We start from the raw sequence: 27,904 nt of genomic DNA on the forward strand, positions 1-27,904 counted from the left end.
ATACTCAAGGTGTGGTCCATGGACCTGCTGTATCAGCATTACAGGGGAGCTTTTTGGCATATGCACAATCACAGGCCCCATTGCAGACCTACTGAATCAGAAGCTGTGTTTGAAAAAGATCCTCAGTGACCCTATGTCCTTTGCCTTTTATGAACCCTCAGTCAGGCTGCTTGGTTCAGTCTCCAGGGCATGTAGATCATGCCAGGATAACCTTCCTAAAACTCCAGCCTGTATCTAGGGATTAAAGGATCTCTATTGCCTTCAGGATAGTCTACCCCCTCAGGCATCATAATGTGCCTTGTACCAATCTCTAGGGCCTACTGCCCTACTCATAACTGAATGACCCAGTCATACAACATGACCCACATCTCCCCAGAAATGCCAGGCTGTTACACCCCTCCATACCTTTGTCCAAACTCTTTCCTGTTTCCTATGCCTGGAATTCCATCCCCAGACCCCTGCCCCCCTCCCCCCAACCAAGAAACTTTTCCTCAGCCTTCCTCTCAGCTTGAGCTTCAGTATCATTTCTTGATGCTGCCTGATTTGTGCCTGCATCAAATCTAGCCTTTCCCTCTAGTAAGCACTTAACATAAACACACTGGACTATTATCACTGATCCACATGTGACCTCCTCACCAGTCTGTGGATTCCTTGGGGCAGAGTCTGTGTCTGGTTTATCTTAGAGCCTCACACACAGTAGGTGCTCAATAAAGGCTAAGTTGCTGAGACAGTTAACAAAAGCCCCAATGTCCACAGGAGAGCTCAGGTGGAAGGGAAGGCTTATTTAGAAAGTTTATGCCTCATGATTACCTGTCTCCCTGCTTCCCAATACAGGGGCCCTCTCTGCCCATGAAGGGTCCTCAGAGAATGAGCTCCTTATCATTCTAACACTCCTAAGTTAAACAGCAGCCATTGCCACCACCAAGAAATGCCATGGTCCTCCGAGTTTCCTGGCTCTTAGGCCTTCCTTAATTCATCCCACTTTTCTGAGCCCATTGTGGGCTAGGCTTGACTGCTAGGAAGCTGAGATGGAACAGATCTATTCTGTGTCTTAGAGAATTCACAGCCTGGTTAGGAGTCAGGCTCAGATGACTTCCAAATGTGCTCTGGAGGTCTCAGAGAGGCAGTGCCCCACTGGGTAGGATGTCACTAGGCAGGGACAGGGCAGGACTGGCATCCAAAGCAGAGGGAACAGCAAAAGCAAAGGCCTGGTATAGGGAATGGTTACTGGCTAGAGCAGAGGCATGTGAAATGAGAGTCTGTTAGGGTGAGTTGGGGCCAGGTTATGGGAGGAGGGGTCTAAATATGCTAAGAAGACACATTGCCCACAGGGCTCCCATGGCTGTTCATGTTGTGCAATGCCCAAATTTATCATGTTTTAGGATGACATTTATTTTGTAAGCAACCTCTTTGTTTTGAAAATTAGAAAATATTTTTGCTCTAATTTTTTCACTCTAAAGATAGGTAACATAATACATTTATCATGATTTTCTGGCAGAAGGAAGTAAAATGTTTTGTTCTAACCAGGTTGATACTTATTGTTCTGTTTCTACTTTGGAAGAAGGAATACATTTTATAACCAAAAGACCTAGTTTATGAAAATATAGACTGCAGAATGCAAGCTGACAATACTCTCAAAAATATTCACTTTTATATGAATTTTCCTAGTGCCAATTTGACATGTTTTATGTAAAATTAGTAGTGTAAGTGTAAACATGAACCAAAACTAGTATACAAAATACTTTGAAAGCATCAAAGGAATTGAAACATTCTCTAAAGAGAAATTAAATGGTAGTGTTTAAGAATAACTATTTTTAATGCTAAACAATTGGAGATCATTGATACCTGCTTCTATTTTTTTTTTTTAAGATTTATTTGTTTATTTATTTATTTGAGAGAGCAAGAGCAAGCAAGCACAAGATTTGAGGAAGGGGAGAGGGAGAGACAGAAGCCCCAACAGACTCCGTGCTGAGTGCAGAGCCCAACACTGGGCCTGGTCTCATGACCCTGAGATCATGACCTGAACCAAGAGTCAGGCACTTCACTGACTGAACCACCTAGGAACCCTCATGTCAGCTTCTCTTAAGAAGGAAATATAAGGCAAAATGTCAGAAGAAAACTCATTTTACTATGAATTCTATGATCAGCCCCTTTGTGACCCACACAAAATTTTAAAATCAATTTCTGTATAAAAATATTGGGTGCAACAATTATTATTTTTATAAGAAAGGTTTGTAATGCTGAAAAATATCCTGGTCTTTCATTCTTCTAAATGACATGTAATTTAAAGAATTGGGATGAAATTGAACAACTCTAACTATGTGAAAATTTACAACTGAAATTGACTGCTGTGCTATTGATGAGGCATTGATCTGTGAGCAACTAAAACCTTAAACTGTTTTCTGAACTCTCCTTTTGATGTTCAACAATACACTTGCATCAGTAATTTACTGGATGCCTTTCTGAATATTTTTGTAGCTCTCAGAATGTATTTAACTTTGACAACATTGGTTGCCAATGGAGAACGTAGCTTCTTGAAATTAAAATGTATTTAAAATTGCTTAAGATTGATAATCAAATCTAGCTATCTTTTCTAGAGAAAACAAGATATTGGAACAAGTAAGCATTAAAATGATCATAAACTCTTTCCATGAAAATGAGAAGCATGTCTTTGTCTAGGGTCCATTAAAAGGCAAAGGCTGAAACAGGGGTTTTCATGAGGGTGGTTCATTTTGGGATACTGGTGCCAAGGAACTGGGAAAAGTGAAACGGAGAAGAAAGTCCATGTCCCTGGTATGCAGCTGGTCATACTGTGAGCACCTGGGCTCCAACTGGCAGGGACCCAGAGGAGCCATGTGGAATGCACCCCATGGGACAGAAGAATGGAGCATGTCTCCACCTCCACCGGAGCCCATCCTGCCTGGGTCAGGGGTTGTTGTTCTTTGAGGAATTAACACTCCCCTCCAACCGCTCACCCTACCCCCGCCTTGTACTTCAAAGTTTGCACAGTTGTCAAATGTGGTATGTGACCCCAGCAGAAAAGCCCCAGAGCAGAAAGCAGGAGATATTGGGGGGAGGCAGCTGAGGTGAGGTGCTCGCAGGTTGCCCTTGTAATACAGCTGAGTGCTTTAGAAACAGCTGAAGTAAAAAAGTGGCTGAGAGGGACGGGGCGGGGGCGGGGGGCGCAGGGGTCGACAAAAGAGGTGCCTGATAAAACAGTTTAAAAACAATTAACTGTATTCCAATACTAATTCTAGTGAGTAGAAGCTCAAATTTCTTATTTTATTTCAAACATTTTATTCCCTTTTAATGTATATGTAGTACACACATCCTAGGTGTACAGCTCAATGAATTTCAAGTGTTCTTTTATATTCTACAGTTGATTTATTTTATACAAAATGACTTTGTTGTAATTGTTATTAAGATTTAAATAATATACCCACTTAGAATTTTACCTGGGAGGGGGCAGCTTATTCTATTTTGCCTTAAAATGCCATATGGATAGCACTTGGGGCTCTGAATAACAGTGTGGTGTGTGTCCTAGCTGGACAGAGTTGGACACTCTTTCACCCAGTTGGCTGAGGCTTGGAAAAATTGTAGTAAAACTGACTTTGTAATCTGAATATCTTTTCTGAAACCTCAACCAGGAGAATTTGCCATTTTAAAGGTCCTTACAATAATAAGGGGACCCCTTTAGAGCAGGGGAGCCTATATGCTTAGCTTTGGGGAACATTCAAATTCCTTCCTCCCTCCTTGACTTCCTTGAAGGTGTTCCTACCAGAGAACACTTGGGATTGCAAGATCTAGATTAACCCAAAGCATGCACCAGAGCAGGGCTTCTCAACCAAGGTATAATTGAAATTTAGGACCAGATAATCCTTTGTTGAGGGTTAGTTGGGAGGGCTGTCCTATGCATTGCAAAAACTTTAGCAGCTTTCTAGCCTTTACCCACTAGCTGCCAATAGCAACCAGTTCACCCCCAACCTGCCATATGACAACCAAAAATGTCTCCAGATATTGTCAAATGTTCCTAGGGAGCAAAATAGTCCCCATTTGAAAACCACTACTTTAGAGGGTGAAAGGTCCATTTGTAAAGCTAATAACTTCTTTAGAGGGTGAAAGGTCCATTTGTATAGCTAATAACTTCTTTCCGATATTTCTTTCCATAAACTCTGTGAGGTTTTAATACTTAAAAAAAAAAAAAAACAAGATGGCATAATATTTCCCCCATAAGGAAGATTCAGTGAAAATCACAACTCAGACGCCTGCAAGACAAGATGGCCATGCCAGTGTCTGAGACCTGGGGAGTGGAGGTCTGGAAGTGGAGTGAGGATATTCAGTGATATTCAGTAACCACTTCACACTGAAGATGGGGATGGTGGGGACGTGGGGGGCATGTGGAGCCCAGCGTGTCTGGCCACTGAAGGGGACCCATGATGTGAGCATTATGGGACCCCTCTGTGAAGCCACCACATCTAACTGCTATCATAGCTATGGCCATGATGTCCTGAGACAAATGGCTTCTGCTTTACTCTGCCTTCCAAATCCTATATTAGTCTAGGTTCCACTAGACTATATGGGATCCTCTCCTGGGTTCCTATATGGGTTCCTCTTTGACAACTCCAATTCTACAAACCACACAGGGAAGGAAATTCTGGGAAATGTAGTTCCCAGCCCGGTTCTGGAGCAAGGGTTCCAAGAAGATCCAGAAGAGTCATCCCCTTTGTCAACTTGGCATTCATGCAAATCCCTTCCACTAAGACTGACTTCTGACTGGGTCACCCTGCCTTGTTTTTTTTTTTTTTTTAAAGATTTATTTATTTGTTTATTTTAGAGAGAGAGAGAGTGGTGGGGAGAGGGGTAGAGGGGGAGAGAATCTCGAGCAGACTCCCCACTGAGCATGGAGCCCATTGTAGGGCTTGATCTCATGACCCTGAGATCATGTCCTAAGCCCAAATCAAGAGTCAAAAGCTTAACCAACTGAGTAACCCAAGTACCCCTCACCCTCTCTTTTTTGTATCCTGTACCTTAAACACAGAAGTATAGAATTAACCACTATTAATATACTTCATAATAGCCAGCAAAAGAATGGGAGGGGGAAAACAGAAAAAGAAGTTAATTCTCATAAATATATCAAAGCAAGGAAACAAGAAATCAAATGGGTCTCATTTTGGCAACAGTTGTGTGGTTGTAGCTGGATTTGACTTCTTTCTTCTACTACCCATTCCTTAATCTTTTTTTTTTTTTTTTCTTTTAGCAAGCACTTTGGCAAGTTATGTTTCCTTGTCTGGTGGGATAATTCAAACCTTCCTTCCTGAAGAGTGTATGTCACTAGATTGTGCTGATATTTTCCATGCACTCTGACCACAGGACATGGGAGCATTAGGAAGCATCAGAAAGTCTCCTGGGTCCCAGAAAGACTCCTCTTTGCCCTTGTCTTAGTGTGTTTAGGCTGTTATAACAAAGTGCCAGAGACTGGGTGGGTGGCTTATAAACAGCATTTATTTCTCAGAGCTCTGAAGGCTAGGAAGTTCAAGATCACAGCGCCAGCAGATTTGGTGTCTGATGAGAGCTCACTTACTCACTGATGGTGGAAGGGTACAGGGAGGTCTGGGGAATCTCTTTTAGAAAGGCACTAATCGTATTCATGAGAGCTCTGGCGTTAGGACCTAATCACCTCCCAATAGTCCCATCTGCTAACACCATCACTTTGGGTGATTAATTTCAACATATGAATTTGGAGAGGGAGGACACAAACATTTAATCTACAGCAGCCCCCATTGTATAATAATCACTCTGGTGAGTACAGAATGGAGCATTGTGTGTCCATTGATGGAAGCAGTTTTCCCTTGGGAACAAAGATTTCTATGCCATAGAGCCCAAAGCCACAGGGATGGAAACAAAAATATTGCTAGTGCATCATTAAGGGTAATAGTGATATGAGCCACTCCTGGCTGTGGAGTAACAGTGCCATACATTGGTTACTGCATTAGAGCATATATCCCAATACCCCAGTCTGTAGGACATTATCCCAATTCTGCAAAAGCTTGTTATCCAGCTGATGCCAGAAATTAGTATTCAAAAGGCCATTCCACTCTTCTATCAGGCTTGCTATTTAACAGTGATGGGAATATGGTCAGATCAGCAAACTCTGTGAGCTTGAAGAATTTTTCAGGGCAGTCACTTAAGCTTTATCTTTTCTTACTCAGGCCATGAGGGGAACATAAAGCCTGAGCTCACCATTTTCTTTTTTTCAGATTCTTTAGCATAATTGGAAGTAGTCAACTAACTCCACTGTCCTTTGTTTCCAATATAATGTTCTATTGCAGTAGCTGTTGGGCTACCTGACTCTCTTTTTACAGATGACTTCAAGTAATAATGATTTAGATGTTTTGCCACTTTGTGCCATGGATGACCATGGAAAGCAATGGAGTTATTAACATTCTTTTTTTTTTTTTTTAAGATTTTACTTATTTATTTCATACAGAGAGAGAGATCACAAGTAGGCAGAGAGGCAGGCGGCGGGGCGGGGGGAAGCAGGCTCCCTGCCGAGCAGAGAACCTGATGTGGGGCTCGATTCCAGGACCCTGAGATCATGACCCGAGCTGAAGGCAGAGGCATAACCCTCTGAGCCACCCAGGTGCCCAAGTTATTAACATTCTTAATTCTAATTTTGGGATATTCCCCTGAACTACTAGTGCTTTCAGTCAGGAACACAGAAACTTTACTAGTATTACAGGAATAGAGGGTTTAACATAGGAGTTAGGGCTCATGAAAATCTGGCAGTAGCCATGGGAGCCAGGTTCTAGAGGGAAAAGTTGAGGTGTTCAAAAAGCAGTTGCTGAACATTTCCATCTGAAACATATGTGGTGCAAGTGGCACAGGTGGGAAAGATGAGCTTGTAGGAAAGCCTGAGAAGCTGCATGCATCTGGCTACCGAAGTGAGGCGGTGGAGTGGGAGCTCCTGGGGAGATCTGCAAAACCAGTACAGCGGTCCAGACTGCCTGCTGATGCTGTCATCATGGCTGACTGCCATGTCTTTCCAATAACCATGGCTTCCTATTAGCTTCTCCTTCTCAAAATTTGCGTGGGTTCCTCTCATCATCAGTCTCCACTGTTCTGGAACCATTCCGGAAACAGTAGACTGGGAAGTGCAGTTCTGGCCTGAAACAGGAGTGGTAGTGCCAAGTTGACAGCAAGACCACCCAGCACAATGTCCAACTGTGGGGGATTGGTTAAATAAATTATGAGATAGCCATATAGTAAAATCCTATGCAGCCTGTATCAGGGTTCCACCAGAGAAACAGCACCAGTAAGAGGTAGATGTATCAGGAGATTAATTGCAAGGCATTGGCTTATACGGCTGTGGGGGCTGGTTAGGTAAGTGAAATCCCCAGGGCAGCCTGGAATTTGGGCATGAGCAAAGGCTGCTGTCCATAGGCAAAATTTCTTCTCCAGGGAAGCTTCAACTCTGCTCTTTATGTCTCCAATTGGCTCGATCAGGCCTGTGTGGATCATCTAGGATAATCTCCCTTATAGTCAACTGATTATGGACTTTAATTACGTCCAGAAAATACCTTCATGGCAATAGCTAGATCAGAGTTTGACGGATTAATTGGGGACTATAGCCTAACCACATCGATGCATCAAGTTGACCATCTGATGGCTATTGAAAAGAATAAAGTTGATTGGTATGTGTAATGTGACAGTTAAGGATACTCCAGAACATTTACTGATACAGGAAAGTGTTCACAAAATATCAAGTTGAAAAGGAAAGTTTTAAAATGATATATAGCGGGGCGCCTGGGTAGCTCAGTGGGTTAATCTTTTTTTTTTAAAGATTTTATTTATTTATTTGACAGACAGAGATCACAAGCAGACAGAGAGGCAGGTAGAGAGAGAGAGGGGGAAGCAGGCTCCCTGCTGAGCAGAGAGCCCGATGCGGGACTCGATTCCAGAACCCTGGGATCATGACCCGAGCTTAAGGCAGAGGCTTTAACCCACTGAGCTACCCAGGCGCCCCAAATAAATAAAATCTTAAAATATATATATAAAGTATGATCCTCTTTGTGTGAAAGGATTTCTATTTAAGCATAGAAAAAAATAGACCAAAATAGCACATGAGAATGTTCAGAGTATAATTACCGAGTACAGAGAGAATGAGTGCTGAAAATTGTTCTCCTTTTTGCTTATGTGTATTTCATAAATGATTTACAGCAAATAAATGATGCTTTATTATAAGAAAAAATTGAATATTCTATTTTATTTTTAAAAAATATTTAATTTATTTATTTGACACAGAGCTAGAGAGATCACAATTAGGCAGAGAGGCAGGCAAAGGAGTGGGGGGGGGGGGAATAGGCTCCCTGCTGAGCAGAGAGCCTGATGTGGGCCTTGATCCCAAGACCCTGAGACCATGAGCTGAGCCGAAGGCAGAGGCTCAACCCATTGAGCCACCCAGGTGCCCCTGAGTATTCTATTTTAGATGCATTAGGAAACCTTGCTAATCAAAGAACAGCCGGCTCCTCCCAAGGTGTGGGGGATGGGGAGGGAGGGCGTTCCTCCCTCCTCCCCACTCTCTCTCTCCTTCCCTATCTACTTACAGACACCAAAGTTATTTGCCAAATAGGAAGCTCTCAGGTATTAGAATGAAATGCTTCCCTCTTACTTCTCTTTAGCAAGTAGGAGGTGGATACTGTGGGTAAGATTCGAAAGCAAGCGTTTAATTTAAAATACACAGTGGAGAGAACCTTTAATATAATATTAATTCCTCCTACAAATTAGTGAGGTTTAATAACCATGTGAGCCATCGGGAATCCTGGTGTGACTCAAAATGACATCTGCATTAATGGTCTAATTAATAATGTATATGTTAATAAGAATCTCATTAAAGCCAGGGTACAATTATCAATGTACAATGCAATTCCTTAGCATCTGTGGACCAATGTAGTGCTCTGGTGATTCTGGTTGTAATTTCCAATGATAAATGGCCTTTTAAGTCTCATTAATTGATTAAGGAGGCAGCGATTAGTGCAAAAACCCAACTCCTTTGGAAGTACAAAAACCACTGGTAGGACAGTGATGATTACAAATCAGGAAGAGCCGGGTGAGCTTGTGGCAGGCAGCTGGAGGTGCAGAGTAAGTACTGAGAGACAGCAGACAGGTGAGCCAAACTCACCCATGCGTGTTCCCACTGCTCCCCAGGCCTGAGCATTTGACTCTGCTGTTACCAGTATTTTCATAAGAATTATATCAACACTGATTAATTTTTATGGGAAAAATATTTTTTAAAGCAAGCGCCATAAAGTTCATTGGTTCCTTTGGTCATTTTTCTCTTCAATTTAGTTGATCTCTTCTCATTCTTACTGACATCGTTTCAATCAAGGCTGTTGTTCACTAAGAAGCCTTGTTTATTGATCAGTTTGTTTGTTTTTTCCCTCCAGTTGACTCATGATAACATCTGCCTTTGTGGTTTTTCTTATATTGGCCACTATTTAGATCAAGCCCGAGTTTCCTGGGCCATATTTAGCAAATCAATGTCAAGATTTGATGTTTTAGTCAATGTTTAGTCAATGAGAATTTTCACCATGTGGGGTTTTACCCTTGCCAACTGTATTGCATGCTGATTATTGTCACATATCATCTTTGTCATACATAAATGACCAAGAGCTTATCTTTATTTCTAAGCTAACCCATAAAAAAGTGTGAGCATGTTTATGAACTAGAGGCAGATATTCGGGGGGAGGAAAGGAAGTGGGGGAATAAGAGTGATAGATTCGGAGACAGAGACACAGAGAGATGGAGACAGACACCAACAGGTTGTAGCAGTTCTAGTTTTGGGGTGCTCTGATTTCCATCAGGGTTTTTTCCTTGGGGTCAAAACTTCTGCTTCTCTGCTCACCTAATCCCATGTTCTCTGAGCTCCTGCTCTGAGCTGGACCCTGTGCCATGGAAAATGGAATAATATAGGAGGTCAGCCGTAGAGGACTCCCAATCAAGCGAGCCAGGCATGGAGGCCACGTGTGCTAAGCAGTGGTGGTGGTGATCCAGGGTGAGGGAGATGTGTCTCTGCACCCCCGGCACCTGGCACATGGCCAGGCCAGAGAACATGCTCATAAACTCAAGGATCTGGCCTTCAATTAACATGCATTTTTTGAACTTTACTATCACCTGGGCACTACGTTATGATTTGAAGTTATAGCTACTGAGCGAGTAGTGCACTGGGACAAAGAAGATGCTGAACGGAAACAAGCATGTTGAACATACAAACTCTGATTAAAAAACAAAAAGTAGGCAGGAATCTAGTAATTAATTTTTAAGACTGAAGCCAATGCTGCTGCATTAAGGGCTCGTTTGGAAGGCCAGGAACGCCATGGCACAGGTGAGCAGCGTGCCTAGTGGGGTGATGTTTGACCCCGTACTTGAGGTAGTTTCTTTTTTCTCAGCTCTTGGGCCTGTGTGCCTGGAGCTGTTAACTCCATCCTGTCTCCTGGGTTCCTCCCCTGGGAGGCAGGGGTGCCCAGGAGGGGCTCAGGAAACTCCAGTTCTGGCCCTGCCCCTGGGCACTTTAGAGGCTCTGGGCCTCAGTTCCCCTATTTGTAGCTTCATTCTACCCAGTGCCCCTCCTCATGGGGTCACCAGTCCTTGCCATTGGGAAGTGCCTGCTGGGAGACCCTGCTTAGAGTCTGGGTTTCTGCCCATTGGTCTTTGACCCCTGTAACCCAGGTCCTGCCCACTTAGGGATGGTTCCAGATAATTGAGACAGCTCCTTGGACAGAACCCACTGGGACTCACAATCTCACATCCAGTGAGGGATTTCAGGTCCTCCACTGCCTGATCTAGGTTCTCTTAGATTCTCCCTCCTGCATTCACTGTCCTATGTCCACTTGCCCAGCTGAGATGATTTCCCCTAAAGCTGTGTCAGGGTGGGCCTGGGGTCTTTCAGTTGAAGAAAAAACCGGGTTTGGGACGCCTGGGTGACTCAGTTGGTTGAGTGTTGACTCTTGGGTTTTGCTTACCTGTTTTCTCGGGGTCTTGGGATTGAGGCCCATGTCAGGCTTCCCGTTCAGTGGGGAGTCTGCTTGAGGATTCTCTCGTGCACTCTCTCTCTCTGCCCCTCCCCCTGTGTACTCTCTCTCTCCCCACCCCTCTAAAATAAATAAATACATCCTTAGGGGGAAAAAAGCACCATCGGTTTTGGGAGTCTGCAGAACTGCCTCAGTCTGTATCCAAAGGCTGACCTATTCATTTCAAAGTGAGGCTCATGAGACAAAGGGCTAACATTTATGAAGCACTTGCCATGTGTCAGGGTCTGTGCTGGATTTTTAAAGGGCATAATCTCAATTACCCGGAATTGGATTTATTGTTCATATCCTGCTCATGAAGAAACCGAGGCTAGGAGTTTTAGTGGCCTGCCTGTTCAAGGTCCTGTAGGTACAGACCATCTCAGCCTTGCTTCTCACTTCCTAGGAAGAGTCTCAGGGTCTGCCCAATGGTCAGATCTCCACTGGCCCAGAGACATTTTGAGACCCATAGGACTTTACCCAGCGATCACCTTAGGAGAGTGGAGGCAGCTTTTCTAGTGGGCTCCGGGCAGCATCTCCTAGTCTTACCCTTTCAAACCTTGTTGGAGCCTGATCAAAGAGAGACCACAAGAAAAGTCAGCCTTAACGAAATACAAAATACAAAAATTTATTGTATTGTTAATACAATAAATCCTTGATTACCACACAGATCTTATTATCTGAGATTATACAAAAGGAAGGGCCCTAAGAAGTCATCTGGTTCTGCCTATTATTATTCAGAAAGGGCAAAGACACCTACCCCGTGTCCCACCAGGACATTCCTGGGCCAGCCTGGCTCTGTCTCCTTTTTTCTGTGACTCAAAAGTTCAATACAGGCCGGGCTCTAGAGCTACATGGGCTTTTCTTCCTTTCTCATCCTTCCTTTAACTTTCCCTTTAAGAGTCACTCTCCTCTCTCCCCTTGATAAGAATTTCACAGCAACTCACACACCCTGAGGGGTGAATGCATAGCAGATTGCTAAAGCCAGGCTGTAATTATCCATCCTTCTGCTCTGACTGAGGAATTCACTTGCTCAGGGATGAATGCTGCCTGTTCTCTCACCCGTGCTAGTGTTTCTTGAGCATATGCTCTGGCCTGACTCATAGGGGGCCCTGCAATGGGGGGCCCTGCGGTGGGGGGCCCTGAGAGGACTCAAAATGTGCCATCCCTAGGGGTTCCCAGTGCAGCAGAGGACTGGAGATGGCGCCACAAGTAGTTAGGAACAGAGAGAATGTGGCAGGTGTTGAGGTGCACCCATAAGGCCTTGCGTAGATTCTGGTGGGATTTGGACAATGCCGGTGGCAGGGGTGGGGCTTGCGGCAGCTGTTTCATGTATGAAGTGGCATGAGCTGAGGTGTGGAAGTGGGAAGTAAAGAGAGGGGGTGTAAGAAGGAGAGTCAAGGCTGAAAACACAAGTTGGGTCTGACCATAAGCCCTAAATATCTGAGACTTTGGTCTTGCCCAGAGGTTATAAACAGGGTGTCTCAGAACAGACAGAGGCCTCTCCTGGGTTTGTTTGTAGTTTTGTTTTTATTTTTATTTTTTTTATTTTTATTTTTATTTTTTTAAATTTATTTATTTATTTGATGGACAGAGATCACAAGTAGGCAGAGAGGCAGGCAGAGAGAGAGGAGGAAGCAGGCTTCCTGCTGAGCAGAGAGCCTGATGCGGGGCTCGATTCCAGGACCCTGGGATCATGACCTGAACTGAAGGCAGAGGCTTTAACCCACTGAGCCACCCAGGCACCCCTTGTTTTTATTTTTGATATTTCATATTTGTGGCCAACTTTGGAAACCAGAAGATTTCACATGAGAAATGGATTTTCAGCTTGTTAGAAATATACAAAGAACTGGCAACTTTGGGCCTGACCTGCCTGGCAACATGACTGGTGTGTATTTGGGGATGTGCATTTTCTGGGGACAGGGTTTGTGTCCCCATAGAATCCAAGGGGTCCAAGACCCCTCCAAAAATTAGAACCACAGTTGAGGAAAAATATGGAATGACATGGAAACTGTACACAAAATAACAAGTGAGGAAACGGTACAAAGGAATAACTAGGAAGACATTTTATAAAAACATATACATAAAGAACATTAGTTGTCTCTGGGCAATGTGATTAGAAGCGATTTTAATTTCCTTTGCTTGTTTCCATTTTTTACAAAGAATATTTATAGCAAAAAAATTAGTTTTTGAATTTGTTTTGAAGACAGATCTGAGCTACTTGATGTTATTTAAAGACTCAAAGTTTCCCAGCCACATATAGGATGAGACTTTAGTTCTTAGTCTGCTGGCCTAGCCCTTCCTGGTCAGACCAACACTCTCCAGGCTTGTCTTCTCTTCATCTCTGTCAGGGCGCCTGGGAACCTCTGTCCTCTCTGCACTCTCTGGGCGTTTGGTGGTAACATATCTCTCTCTATTCTCCCATTTCTCTTTCTTACGAAACTCCTACTCATCCTTCTAGGGTGAGACATTGCCAACTCCTTCACAAAGCCCTACACATCCTATTCTGACAGGGACTTCTTCCATAGCGCTGTTCGTAAAGTATGTGTCTGACTCTGCCACTGGACTCAGGGCTTCTAGAGGGCAGGCAGAATGGCCTCTTCATTTGTTGGCTTGTCCACTGGGCCCTGTGTGTAGTATGTGATCAGAAAAATGCTTGTTGAAGTCAACAACTGGAAATAAAGAGAAAAAAACATGAGGGTTTTAGTCAGAAAATATGGATCCAAGTCCCTGCCCTGCCTCATAATGCCAGTGTGACCAACCATGGGCAAGTCTTAACCTATTTGTCTACTTATCCATCTGTAAAATGGGCACACAGACCTGCTCTGAAGGCTAAAGAGAATGATGTATGTGAAAGTTCTTTGGAAACTGTGAAGTGTTAAATGAGTAATAATTCCGCAGTCACTGGTGTCCATTCTTTTAAGGCAGCTCTTCCAGAATGTTCTGGGAGGTGTGGACTAACTTAGTCAAGGTCACATACCAAGTCAGTGGTGGAGCTAAGACTGAAATCCTCTCCTTCTGTATTTATAGACCATTAGCTACCCTGTTACAGTGTGTTGAAAGAAGCTAGAAAATGTAGTCAGGAGCTCTTCATTGACTTCTCTGTGCAGATTTTGTGGTTTCTTTGCTGCTGGGGAATAAGAGAGTCTTGGTTCTCACTCTGACTGAACTGCCCCCAGCCATTGCCATGTTGCAGCCACTCTCTTCCCCACCCAACTTAGAAGCAGGCATGAAATGCCTGTTTTAGCCTCCTTTTGCTCTTTTCCTTGAGTCCTAGGTAACCCTGTCAGGTACTGAGCTGTGGGCTGGAGTGGGATGGGGTGGGGAGATCCTTTTGCTCTATGACTACAGTGGGATTAGAAATGATTCTGCTCAGAGGTAGAGGAGAGTGAACTGTCACTGGGCACACTCCATCAGGCTTGCACATTGGCAAACCCACAGAGGCCAAAGACAGAAAATACTGGGCTGTGGGAAATACAACCCCAGGACTTGTGCCAGGCTTGGATATTAGACACCATCACCCCATCCCTTGACAAGATATGGTAAGTAAGCAGAGAGGCATAAAAAGTTGGCATATTTTGGAGCATAAATTCTGAGCTAGCTTCGCTATTGCATGCCCAGAGGATCCCTCAGTTCTGAATCTCCAGCTTTGTAAACATAGGAGAAACTACCTGGCCTTCCTGAGCCTCCCTTTCCTTTATCTGTGAGACAAGAGATTCCTTCACAGAACAAATACTGTTTGAGCAACAACACTGTGCAGAGGAAACCTCAGTGAATAAAATAGATGGGATGCCTCCCCTTCATCAGTTCAGGTTCAAGTGTGATGGACGTAATTCCTGCACCACCATCCTCCCAATGAGGAGACAGCATATGGGAAAGCTCTGTAAAGTGTGGTGCATCTGGGAGATGCTGTGATCGAGCTCTGCCTGGGCCTCTAACTCAGTTGATCTCTAGCCATCCAGAAAACCATGTTCCTCCAGCAGTTAGATAATTGAGGATAATATCAGGAGGGAAGAGACCTAAATTAATGAGGTCTTCCTCACGCTTCAGTTCCCTTCTAAACTTTGAGTTGAATTAAATTGGTAAAGGCCACAAGTTTGGAGTAAGAATTAGCTGTAGGTCTGTTGATCACAACCTTGTGCTGTCACTCATTCAATGTTCTGCACATATTTGGTAAATACCTACTGGGGGTACAAGGTGGATACAAAGTGTGTCCACAGGGCTATCACAGTCCAATGGGGAATCAGACAACTATTTAGACAATTGGAATAGCCTGGGTGGTTCAGTCGATTAAGTGTCTAAGTCTTGATCTTGGCTCAGGTCTTAATCTCATGGTCATGAGTTCAAGCCCTGCACTGGGCTCCACACTGGGTGCAGAGCCTACTTTAAATATATATATATATATATATATATATATATATATATATATATCTATCTTGGGGCACCTGGGTGGCTCAGTGGGTTAAAGCCTCTGCCTTCGGCTCAGGTCATGATCTCAGAGTCCTCTGAGCTCTCTGCTCAGCAGGGAGCCTGCTTCCTCCTCTCTCTCTGCCTGCCTCTCTGCCTGCTTGTAATCTCTGTCTGTCAAATAAATAAATAAAATCTTAAAAAACAAACAAACAAAAATATATATATATCCCATGTGATAAAGGGTAGGAAGGGGTGGGGGAAGTTCAGGTACCGTAGGACCCCTAACCTGCACTTGGGAAGGGATAATCAGGGAAGGCTCCCTGTAAGAAGTAAACTCCAAGCTGAAGCCTAAAGTTTGAGTAGGTGAGGGTGGAGGGTGTGGGGGAGAGACCACCCTGAGCCATACCTGGAGGAGGAGGGAGAGTGCTGAACAGAGGAAGAAAGAGCAGGTATTGCTGCCAGAAGGAGCTATTGTGCAAAGGCAGAAACACGTACATGTTTTGGAGAAGGGTCCTTAGTCGCCAATGTCCAGTTTAGTAAGTGGAGAAACTGAGGCCCAGAGGGGTCTTCAGCTTTCTCAATGGAAAAATTGGGGTTATGTGACCTAAATGTTAACCAAGATACTTTGAACTCTAATATTCACAAATGTTTTAGTCCAGAGAGGTTGTTAATATTCCCATTTACTTTGAAGGAATTGAGAGAGAAAGTGACCCAACCAAGGCCATATAGCTGGTTCGTGGCAGAATCAGGATTAGAACTCATGCCCCAGACACTAAAATGCCTTATGAGTTCTACTATGTATGTTGCCTTCATCAGTAATTCTAAAGGCCTGTGACTCTCTACATCAGTACCCCTCAGACGACCTGGCGGGTTTCAAAACCTCAATGCCAGGGTACCTGGGTGGTTCAGTGGGTTAAGCCTCTGCCTTTGGCTCAGGTCATGGTCTCAGGGTCCTGGGATCAAGCCCTGCATCAGGCTCTCTGCTAGGTGGGGAGCCTCTTTCTCCCTCTCTCTTTGCCTGCCTCTCTGCCTACTTGTCATCTCTCTCTCTGTCAAATAAATACATAAAATCTAAAAAAAACACAAGAAACAAAAAACCTCAATGCCCATGGAGAACCCAGGAGGTTTATATCATTGTCTCTGGTAGTAGGACCCAGCCATCAGTATTTTAAAAAAAAACTCCCAGGTGAGCCCCAGTGTTTCTAGGCTATGTCATTTGGGGATCTTGTTAAAATGCAGTTTCTGGAGTGTGGCCTGAGCTTTGGATTTTTTAAAGCTGCCCAGCAGGTAATGCTGCTCGTCTAGGAGGCACCCTTGAATTCACAAGGAGCCTGTGCAGTGCTATGTGCTCCCGCAGAGCCCTTTCTCTGCCACCTTCCCTGGTCTTATGTCTCTCTCTTAGACACACACACATACCCCTTCCTGACCTAGGCCTTTAAATGCCCTGCTTGGAAAAGAGGGGTGGCACTCCTGCTGGGATATTATCTGGACAACACAGACTAAGCTGGGACTGGGGAGAAGCTAGCCAGGTGCTAGGGAACATTTAAAGAGATGGTCCTTCTCAAGCTGTCCATCCTATACTCGTACAAACCTGAGAGGGAGGGTCTCCTGAAGTTTTGCTCCCTAGTTACCTTGCCTTGCTCCAGTCTGAACCTGCCCAGGACCCTGACCTTTCCCATCCCCATGCTGCTCTCCCCTGAGGCCCACCCACTGTAGTACCCTTGAGTTTTTTCGATTCTGTCCTATTTTGTACCAGAAGGCAGTTATCTCTGCCTCTTCTGCACATGTTCTTAGGCTCCATTCCTTCTTCCTAGGCACAAGGCAGTTTCCTAAAACAATGATTTTCAAAGTGTGGTCCCCAACCAGCAGCACTGGCATCATCTGGGAACTTGTTAAAATGCAAATGCTCAGGCCTTACTCCAGACTTGGGTGTGGGGCCTGTCAATTTCGGATTAAACAAGCCCTCCAGGTGACTGTGATGCCCACCCAAGTGTGAGACCCACTGTGTTGTGTGGGGAGAGAGGGATGTTAACAGCACTAGATTCTGGGCCTGGCCAGGCCCTGGCTTCCCATGACAGGGGCTTCTTGTCTAGTCTCCCCTCTCTCCATACAAGGAGGCAGCCATGGGGAAACTGTGAAGACCCCTCCAGCCCTGACTCAGGACTTGGGATGTTTGCCAGCCTTCTCCACGCTGCTGGGCAGTGCCCCTGGCAAACTGCTCTCCCTGGACTGACTCCTGGAGCGAGGCTGTGCGGTGTAGCCTCCGCTGTCTCCATGGGCTTCATTAACTGAGGAGTGTCCTGGCTGAGGAGGTCTGACTTTGGAAACCGAGTCTTAACGAAGAGAGGGATTTCCGGGGCTGGCAGGGAGAGCGGCACCACGAACTGTGGAGAAACGGCTCTACAGAGGCCTGCGGCTCACCCTGCCAGAGTCAGGGCAACCATGAAGGGGTTTGGGAAATGCTTGTTTGTGTGGCTGCAGGCCGCGGTAGCTCCAGTGTACCCCACCCACGCCAGCCAGACTTGCCTCTTCTCAACTCTTGCATCCACAGAAAGCAAGGCTTCCAATGACCTAAATGCATTCATGCGTTTATTCATTCAGCACACAGTCTCCGAGCACTCTGCATCTTTGGACCAGCTGTGTATGAGGGGCAGGAAGGGTAAGGGGGAGGTAGAGAGAGGAACTGGACATTGGGACACAGGCCCGGCCCCCTGGGCTAAGAGGAGACTTCATGACAGCTAATGTCAGTGGTACCACTGTTATCAGGTATTCTGTTTTACCTGAGTTTACCAGTGTTTTCCCTGTGTACCTTTAATTTTCACAGCGCCTTATAATAATAATAATGCTTCATTATTAGCAGTATAAGGTCTCTCAGAATACTCATTTACAGATGAAGAAACCGAAGCACACTGAGGTTAGGTAATTTGCCTACCATTAAGTACACAATCAGGATGGGAACTCAGGCAGTCTGGCTCCCAAACCCAGGCTTTTATTTATTTATTTATTTTAAAGATTTTATTCATTTATTTGACAGATAGAGATCACAAGTAGGCAGAGAGGCAGGCAGAGAGAGAGAGAGAGAGAGAGGAGAAAGCAGGCTCCCTGCTGAGCAGAGAGCCTGAGGCAGGGCTCAATCCGAGGACCCTGGAATTGTGACACAAGCCGAAGGCAGAGGCTTTAACCCACTGAGTCACCCAGGTGCCCCCCAAACCCAGGCTTTTAGCTATCAGGCCTCACCCCCCTCCACAGGTACGAGTTCACCATGAATTACTGTGTTCAACAGCTGGACAGGCACATAGAGAGTTCCTGCCTGGGGATGTGAGAGGTGGATCCCGTGCTTCCAGCCTCAATTTACTCCTCTGTAAAGGAGGTTCATAATTCCTGAGTGGCCACCCTCCTCCCAAAGCCCAAGTGAGGATTATAGATGATAACTGTGAATCTGGCACAAATTCAAGAGTGAGCGGATGGCCCTGCGTGATGGCAGGGGCTTCTTTTCCCCTGGGCTTCCCCACCCCTCTGTGACTTACCCATGGCTCTTTACAGATGAGAACCCTAAGGCTCGGACCGGGGTATCTCATCCAGAGCCTGAAACTCAGATTGTCTTGAAGAGAAGGAACTCAGCTCAGAGATCTCCTCTCTCTATTTTGCAATGTATTTGAAATTTCTCAACAATAAAATAATTATAGATGCAATAAGAAATGCCTTGGAGGAGGACAGAGTCAGGACTGGAATCTGGGTTTCTGTGTTTGATGTCTGTATTCTAATATGCTCAGGTGAAGGCCGACCCTCGCCAAGCTGGAGAGCCCTTGGTGATCTCTTGGTGACCCCTTGCAGTCATTGAAGAGAGATGGGGCCAGGGAGTTGATTCTGAATGGGTCTGAGAAGACTGCGGTCTGGTGGCCATGGATAGTTAGCCCTACTGATGGAATATTTGGGTTCATGGGGGGCCTAGAATCAGCTTAAAGGCCAATGTTAGTGCCTGATTTGGATTCTATCATTTAGCATGGGGAGCCTAGAGGTTCCTGGGAGAGAGATTGGGACATCTATAAGGAAGCTGGGGCTCCTGGAACAAAACAGATAGAGACCTAGCCTTTCCCCTGGAGTGTTCCAATCACTGAAGCATACTTGGAGAGGTCCAGACCAAGGCCAGATGACAAGGAGGCATTGGGAGGAGGTCCCCTAAGAGAAAATTTGCCATGAAGGGAGGGTGATAGCATCAGCAGGTTGGCATCTGCAATGGGACAAAGGATGGGAAGGGACACAGGCCTGATTATGGTGGGGTCTGGGTGCAAGCAGTGCCCTGGGTCTGTCTTATAAATCTGAACATTAACCTACCCTATAAACTAGCAAGTCCAATCTTAGGTATTTGCCCAAGACAAATGAAAATGTATGACCTCAAAAAGACTTGTTTTATTTTTCAAAAGATTTTATTTATTTATTTGACACACAGAGAGAGAGCAAGAGAGGGAATATAAACAGGGGGAGTGGGAGAGGCAGGCTCCCTGCTGAACAGGGAACCCAATGGCTCAATCCCAGGACCCTGGGATCATGACTTGAGCCGAAGACAGATGCTTAACAACTGAGCCACCCAGGCACTCCAAAAAGACTTAAAAAAAAAAAAAAAATCATAGCAGGGACACCTGGGTGATGCAGTTGGTTGAGCATCTGACTCTTGGTTTCAGTTCAGGTCATGATCTCAGGGTTGTGAGATCGAGCTCCACTTCAGGCTCTGCGATCAGTGTGGAGTCTGCTTGAGATTCTTTCTCCCTCTCCTTGTGCCCCTCCTGCTCATGCTCTCCCTCTCTCTCTCTCTCTAAAATAAAACAAATAAATATTTTTTAAAATTCCTAGTAGCTTTATTCACAAATAAACAAAAACTAGAAATATCCCAAATGTTCATCCACAGGATAGTGGACATGCAAACAGTGGATTATCCATATTACAAATAGAATTCTACCCAACAAAAAAAAAAAAAAAAGAAGAAGAAGACACAGACCACCATGTATAACATGGGTTGGGTCTTGAAAACATTAGGCTGAAAAGATACCTTGCCCACCAGGACTCAATTTATAGAATGTTCTAGAACAAACTGAGTTCTACTGGAAAAAATTCAGAACAGTGTTTGCAGCTGGAGCTGGATGCAGTGGGGACTGACTTGGGGCAGGGGGAGGTAATTTTAGTCCTATCAGTAAGCACAGGGAGCCTGGAAGTTTTTGGAACTAAGGTATCTGTTATGTTAATGTTGTATATCTTGATGAGAGTTTGGATTACACAGGTGGAAGAGTTTGGCAAAACCCGTTGAATAGAAGACTTAAGATTTGTGTATCTGATTACATGAAAACTTACCTTAAAAAAATCTGTAAACCAATATGGAACTTTAGTTAATGATATACATGTTGAAATGTCTCTGGGTAAAGCATATTGCTGTTTGCACCTTATTTTGAAATACATCAAAAAATAAGATGGATAGACAGATGGATAGAGAGATAGATATATATGATAAAGCAACTAAGGCCAAATGTTCATTTTCGTGGGTATATGGGTATTTGCTTTACAATTTTTTAAAAAGATCTTTTTAAAGATTTACTTATTTTAGAGAGAGAGCACATATGCGAGTCGGGTAGAGGAGCAGCAGCAGCAGCAGGAGAGGGAGAGAATTGCAAGCAGACTCCTGCCAAGCACAGAACCCAACTCAGGGCTCCATCTCGCAACCCTGAAATCATGACCTGAGCCAAAATCAAGAGTTGGATGCTGAACTGACTGAGCCACTCAGGTGCCTCTCCCTTTATAGTTTTTTCAATTTTCATAAAAATCTGAAAATTTTCGTAACAGAATGTTGTGGCAGGAAAATGACAGGAGCAAATTCTACTTTTTGACTGTACCCCGACAGACACAGTCTCCGTGTGTACTGTGATTTATTCAAGGATGCTTCTGTTGATTGACGTTGGGATGGACATTGTTCACTGTTAATAGCAAGGTTGCCATTATTTGGGTCTGTTTGTGCATCGGTGAGAATATATTCTTCAGACAAACACCTAGAAGTATCTTTGCTAGACAAAGAGGTCTCCAGCACTTTATAGGGGGACAGGGAACCCAGGTACGGAGAGGGAGATGGTTTATTCAGGCTCACAAAGAAAGCCCAGGGTAGAGCTGGACTTGGGCTCCTGCTCCGCTCCCACACTCCTGCTACAAAGGTAGAGTCCTATCTTTGCTTCTTTGGCCTCCAGTCAGTGCCCATCTCTGCCTTAAGGGAGGCAGGAATAAGGCTCTGCCTTCTAAGAGTTCAGAGTTAGGTCAGATGACAGGATCCTTAGAGGAAAGTGATCAGCAGCGGGAAGGTCCATAGAAGGTGGCTGTTGTCACCCTCAGCCTCTCCAGGGCTTCTACCCCAACTCAGAGTTGCAGCAGAAGCAGATGGGTAGAGAGGAGGCTGCACCTCTCCTAACACACATCCTAGCTAGTGACCATCAACAGTAGTCTTCAATAACTGGGCTCATGGAGACATATTGCCATTTTAGACAAGAAACTGGAAGGACCATCTGCTACCCAGGGGTAAGACACTCAGAGAATGTCTCTCCACAGACTTCTGGGTGGCCAAGGGGGCAGCAGATGTAAAGGCAGCGAGAGCCAGGCTCCCTACTTCTCTTCACAGTGTCTTTGCTATTCTCAAAAGAAAAGAAAGAGGAGAAGGGACCAGAGGCAGGGAGGCCCCCTGAGGCAGATGAATAATCTGGGGGAGTGAAGCCTGAGGGGTAGGGGAAAACAGGGGGGTAGATCCCAGGCCATGAAGGAGGTATATGTAACAGGGAGCTATTTAGATGTGCAGAGGCAGGAAGGAAGGACGAGGTGCTCCCAGGATCCTCATCTGGGCACCTGAGTGCATGTAGTGCTCTTCACTACTCAGGAACCAATGTTTGGGGTGGAGAATAGTGACGGATTCCTTTCAGACGTAGTGTCAGAAGGAGTTCTTGACAACCAGGATAATTTTTTTGATGTAGAAAAATGACAAATTTTAAAACCTAAGCCTTTAAGTTTAATTTCAAACTTTATTGTCCTCCTTGTAAGTCCAAATTCCCTTAAACAGTCTCATTTTCAATTTATTTTATTCAATTCCTTTAAGCTTTTTGAAGTGTCTTCATATCTTTGATGCATCCTTTTTTCGCTCAGAGCACTTTGTGTGCCTGATCTAACAAGAAAAGCACCTTAATTACTCTTGTGAATTTAATAAGTCAAAATCCTAAATATGGTGAATCTTAGCTTCTCATAAACATTCCAATACTGTTTACAAAACTAATCAAATTTTCTTACAACTTTTAATTTAAAATCACAAGTCTAAAATCAATTACTCAATTACATACTTACAGTGTAATCTCAGATATGCCAAATTTTCTTAACAAATCACAAACTCGGCAAATACCAAATATGTACAGATCATTCCTAAATTTAAATACGAATGTACTAATACTGTGGGTTTAATGGACTTCATTATTTCTGTATTTAATTGATACCTTCCAGAGGCTAAAAAGACTCCTTGGGATGCCTGGGTGGCTCAGTGGGTTAAAGCCTCTGCCTTCGGCTCGGGTCATGATCTCAGGGTCCTGGGATGGAACACTGTGTCGGGCTCTCTGCTCGGCGGAGAGCCTGCTTCCTCCTCTCTCTCTGCCTACTTGTGATCTATGTCTGTCAAATAAATAAATAAAATCTTTCAAAAAAAAAAAAAAGACTCCTTTTCACAAAGGGAACTGCTTTCTCATCCCAAGAGAATTGAGGTCTCCACTCCAGGAATACTTATTTCAATTGAGCTGAGGTTTCTGGCCACTCGTTCATGGCCATGCTCTAGTTACCACCTCGGAGGAAGGCCATTGCTTGTTGTCCAGAGGTTATGGATGGCACTGGAGACTTAGAAACATAATTGTTCTGGGTGATACCTCTTATGTACTTTTTAATGTGACACCAGAGGATTCCAAGCCCATACTCTTCAAATGCAGTTGTACTCATAACCCAGGTCCCTTAGGTGCAAGTTATACCATTACCTAAATTATTTATCTAATCTGAGTCTGTAACACACACACCCTACCTCCACCAACCATGTTGTATCTACTTTCATCCAGTGAATCATTTTATTCAATACCTAAAGGAATTCCCTATTTTTTCCCTTTTCCTTTCGGACAGGGATAGCATGTAACGAAATTTAAAATAATGTTCAATTGGATTCTATCTGACCCCATGCCTTTACCTGGCTCTATGGTCAGTAAACAAATTTTTGCGACATTGCATTGAAGGTGGAACAAGCCAATGAAAATGTAGTGGTAGCTACGGAGGTTCATTTAAGAGAACTTTTTGGGAGTGCACAGGTGATTGACAGTCTCCATTGCCCCACCTTTGAATCCATTATGGCATCATCCTGAGGCCACACTTCCCCAGGGCTCTTTCTAGCCAGTGATTGAACCTACATGGGATACTGGTGTTGCCCCTTTCTTCCTATCATGGGACACCTCTCATCTTTGCTTGGGAGCTTCCCATGGTACTGGGCGAGACTTTCCCAGACCTGCCTTGGACTTTGACACTCTTCCGTCCTGACAATCCTCCTTCCCTCTCTCCTTATAGGCAGCAGACCTGTGTCATAGTTTGCAGCCTCTGCCTACTCTCTACTCCATCCCCTTTTGTCCTTCTTAGGTGTTTCTTCTAATAATTCCCTTGCACATCAAACCCTTTATTAGTATCTACTTCTTAGAAGACTTGAGCTAACAGAGATGGGATATGAGAAAACAGGCAGTAAGATGATGGGATTTGGAGTCTCACTTACTGGCTGGGATAGGAAGGACCTATCCCAAGTGACATTTGGGGCTCTGATAGTCCTTGGTCCAAGGTGTAACCCAACCACAAGAAGTGACTTGGAGACCTGCACAGAGATAATAAGAAACTGAGTGCTGTTAACAAGAGTTAAAGGTTAAATGTGAGAGCCAGAGCTCTCCTTGGTAAATTACTAAGAAATTCTTATCTTTGCAATGAAAGCAGTCAGGACTTGATAGAGTTGTGGAGGGTGATAGAGGTTTTTTCGTTTTTTGTTTTTTTTTTTCTAATTTTTTATTAACATATAATATATTATTAGCCCCAGGGGTACAGGTCTGTGAATTGCTAGGTTTACACACTTCACAGCACTCACCATAGCACACACCTTCCCCAATGTCCATAACCCAATCACCCTCTCCCTCCCCCACCTCCCCCCAGCAACCCTCAGTTTTTTTTGTGAAATTAAGAGTCTCTTATGGTTTGTCTCCCATCTTGCTTCATTTTTCCCTTCCCTACCCCCCAAACCCTCCACTTTGCCTCTCAGCTTCCTCATACCACTCAGCCAAGTTCGGTCTGTTGTGCTAAAAGTCCTGGCTAGGAAAACTTCAGACTTTGAAACATGGGTGGAGACTTCTGGGTGATATCCCCAAGAGTTTTGACTGTTGACATACCTGAACTGCCAGAGCTTACAGAGATGGCCAACTACTCTCTAGTAAGAGCTAGTGCTTCTTCCTTTCAGGTAATCTTTTACTCTCTACCGCTGACCCGGAAGAAACCAGAGCCCCGTCCTCAGGAGCTACCCACACTTTGTCACTTGGCTGCCATTTTGATAACTAGGGTTAAATCCCAGCATAATTTGTTCTGGGATATGGTGAGTTGCAGGAAGTAGAAAAATTAGCTAGCACATTCCAGGGGGAGCCAGGGGAGTAGCCCTGGAATTGGATTTTGAGGATGCTTGACAAGGAGACTGGAACATGGGACTGAATAAGAGCGAATTTATTGACTTGGGGGCACTTTTTCAGGATACTAAGATTTCACGCTCTGGCGAGGACTCTAGGGTTTGAAGCAAACCCACTGCTGGGACAGCTCTTAAAAGCTTGGCAATAGGGGCAACTGGGTGGCATAGTCAGTTAAGCGTCCAACTCTTGATTTTAGCTCAAGTTGTGATCTCAGGATCATGAGATGGAGCCCCACCTCAGCTCTGCACTCAGTGTGCAGTCAGCTTAAGACTCTCTCTCCATCTCCCTCTGTCCCTCCCCCCTCACTCTTTCCCTCTCTCTCAAACAAAATCTTTATTAAGCAAAATGCCTGGCAATAGTGGTGGCCATCCTGACCAAGGTGGAAATGCCAGAGCTGTCCTGGGTGTAAAGTTTCCCAGGCGAGACAAACACAACACCAGGCAAGGTGGGCGCAAGGCAAGATTTATTAAAGGTACTCCCCTGCGAAGTTTCAGGGCTCAGAAGAAGGGGAGCCAGGAAAGTCATGCTGAGAGGAGGTGGGCACCCTCAGGCGAGGTTCCGCGACTCTGGAAAGCCAAGTCAAGGAAGTTGCACTGGGAGGGAGTCGGCTGGGGTCTTTTATCGGGCCAGGGCAGGGCATGGGCTAACATCCATATATGGTAGGGTATTTGGTGATCGGAGGGTGTGGGGTGGGGGGTCCTGATACTTCTGTTTCCTGCATAGGTATGGGGTTACCTATAGAGATGTGACCTGGGCACACATCCTTTTGGCGGGAGAGTCAAGGGTTAAGGAAAAGGGTGAGGGGAGGCTGGAAGATGGCGGCCCTGGGGGTCAGTTCTATTGTTCCTCCTGCATTCCCGGAGCCCGCTGACCCAACACTGGGAGATGGGAGAGAAGGAATAAGAGGGCTCAGGGAAGTGGGCATGCTGGAATGGATATCTCATGTGAGGCCAGAAGACCCACCAGAGCATTACATTCCATGGAAGACCCAAGGACTTGGTATTTACCAAACCATTAGGTTTGTGCTGATAAGTAGGGTGGTGGTTCTCCTCTGCCAGCCAGAGCTAATAGTAGGAAAGGTGGTCACAAGCCTGGGTTTATAGGCAGCCATGGGGACCGTGGGCCCTGAAGTAACACAGGCCAGGTAGCTGCACTCCCCACCCCCAACACAGCGCCGTTGGAGAAAGGGCCCCAATATGGTAACAATCAGCCAAGTTGAAGAAGCAGCTAAGTGGAATTGATTGATCTTCTGTAAGTTGTGGGATGTTAATAGAGCAATGCGTCTTTTATGGACTTTATGTTTATTTTCTTCCCAAATTCACATGTTGAAACCTGAACTCCCGAAGTGATGGTATTAGGATGTGGGGCCTTTGGGAGGTAATGAGGTTTAGATAAGTTCAAGAGGATGAAACCTCCATGATGGGATCTATGTCCTCATAAGAAAGGGAAGAGAGTAGAGCAGCTCCCTTCCTCCTCCTGCCCCCAAATGTGTGACAACACAAGAAGAAGACAGCTATCTGTAAGACAGGAAGAGGGCTCTCAACAGGAGCCAAACCAGCTGGCACCTTGATCTTGGTCTTTCCACCCCAGAACTGTGAGAAATAAATGTCTATTGCTTAAGTCACCCAGTCTACAGCATCTTCTTATAGTAGCCTGAGCCAAGATGGCATTCCTAGGGGCAAAATAGATAGCCAATGAGGGCACTGCTTGAAATCTACTATCAGAAGACAAGAACAGAGGAGCAGGAGTCCAAGAATGGATGGCTGCCCCCAATAAAAAGCATGCATATTTCTCAGCTCATAGACCTGAGCCAGTTTTCTTACCTGGAACCCGCTGACAGAAGAGGAGGCTCTTGGGAGGAATGATCCCAAAACACAATAGCAAGTTTGTAGGGTGATAAGTCCCCCATTCCTCCACCAAGGGCTCTAAGCACATTTATGGAGGTGATTGCACCCTGGGCAGCAGCACACAGTCTCTGTCGCGGTTGCTGGAGTGTGTGATTGCAGTGCAGAATCAGCTGTAAACAATATATAAACAAATGAGTGTGGCTGTGTTCCAAGAAAACTTTATGGACATTGAAAATCAAATTTTATATTATTTTCACATGTCACAAAATATTCTTTTTTTCCTCCAACCATTTAGAAACATAAAAGCCATTTTAACCTTGTAGACAGTAAAAAAAATGAGCAGTGGGCTGGATTTGATCCACAGCCCATAATTTGGTGATTCCTGATATAGTATGTTGACATTTGTCAACTTAACATTTTTGAGAATTACTGACTGACTGTATCTCTCTTGGTCCATGCTGCTCAGGTTCACTCCTGTTTGAGGACAAAAGCCTTTTCTTAGAATGCCTTCTCTTCCATGTCTTAAGCACCCCCTCTCACCCCATCAAGTTTTGTTTTTACGCTTTCAAGAAATCTGGAACCAGTTAACTTTATGAACTTTCTACCAAAGTATGACCTAATTTTACTTCATTATGTGGAGCAGTTTTGTTTCCATTCATCCATCACAACCTTTACCACCGTCCCCCACTCCCCAAAACCAAGCCCTGGGCCTTGCCTTTAGATAACAAAGATTCGATAATGTGTTTTCGCAAACGAAACAATCATCCACTAAGGTGAATTTAGCTTTCGTCTCTAAAATGCAATCACACCGGCAAGCAGCTCGTAGAAGAAT

This window comes from Lontra canadensis, unplaced genomic scaffold (assembly GCF_010015895.1).
Source record: "Lontra canadensis isolate GAN:19392208 unplaced genomic scaffold, GSC_riverotter_1.0 scaffold19, whole genome shotgun sequence".
Classification (NCBI taxonomy): domain Eukaryota; kingdom Metazoa; phylum Chordata; class Mammalia; order Carnivora; family Mustelidae; genus Lontra; species Lontra canadensis.